General features: G+C 41.0%; 1 non-coding gene across 1 annotated transcript; it reads left to right on the forward strand.

The window, feature by feature from the left end:
• The first annotated feature begins 231 nt into the window (after positions 1-231).
• Positions 232-350, forward strand: LOC111735283. The gene has a single exon (XR_002778739.1). It is a non-coding gene; the product is annotated as a 5S ribosomal RNA (ribosomal RNA).
• The last annotated feature ends 387 nt before the right edge of the window (positions 351-737 follow it).

The raw sequence follows: 737 nt of genomic DNA on the forward strand, positions 1-737 counted from the left end.
ATGTAATGCTCACCTCACTGTGGCTTTAGTGGCCGCTCAGGAACCAGACAGAACCGAGATCAAAATGGGGCAAATCCTTTACCATTTCTAAGTCTAAATTTTCTCCCTTAAGGCTGTTGTAAGAGACCATGAAGACAAAATTCATGGAAATGAAACATTACAAATCACAACTATCTTGCCCTTTCACAGAATTACCAGATTGTGCCCAGTAACTCAAGAATGTCACTTACCGTCTACAGTCATGCCACCCTGAACACGCCTGATCTCGTCTGATCTCGGAAGTTAAGCAGGGTCAGGCCTGGTTAGTACTTGGATGGGAGACCACCTAGGAAGACCAGGTGCTGTAGGCATAAAAAAAAAAAAAAAAAAAAAAGAATGTCACTTACCCGCTTCACATAACCAAACTGCACATGATGCCTGTGAGTTACTGCCCTTCTCGTTCCCACCTGCGGGTATATGTTCTGAATTCGGCTTCTATTGACCGACCCCATCCCAGAGATATTTTCTATTAGGTGTATGTATCGTATGTGTGAACTGGGTGACATACGATTATTTTTTTCTCTCATTTGATTTTTAAAAATTTCAAATTATACAGTACACTTGATGTTAGAGGAGAGTTGTACAAGTCTATAAAAGTTAACACATGTGTACATTCATGTAACCACCTCCCAAATCAGGATTCAGAGCAGTCCCATTACCCCCTAACTCTCTTGTACAAATTCTTTTAGAGTCACATC

Source organism: Pteropus vampyrus, unplaced genomic scaffold, assembly GCF_000151845.1.
Source record: "Pteropus vampyrus isolate Shadow unplaced genomic scaffold, Pvam_2.0 Scaffold21711, whole genome shotgun sequence".
Taxonomy (NCBI): Eukaryota; Metazoa; Chordata; class Mammalia; order Chiroptera; family Pteropodidae; genus Pteropus; species Pteropus vampyrus.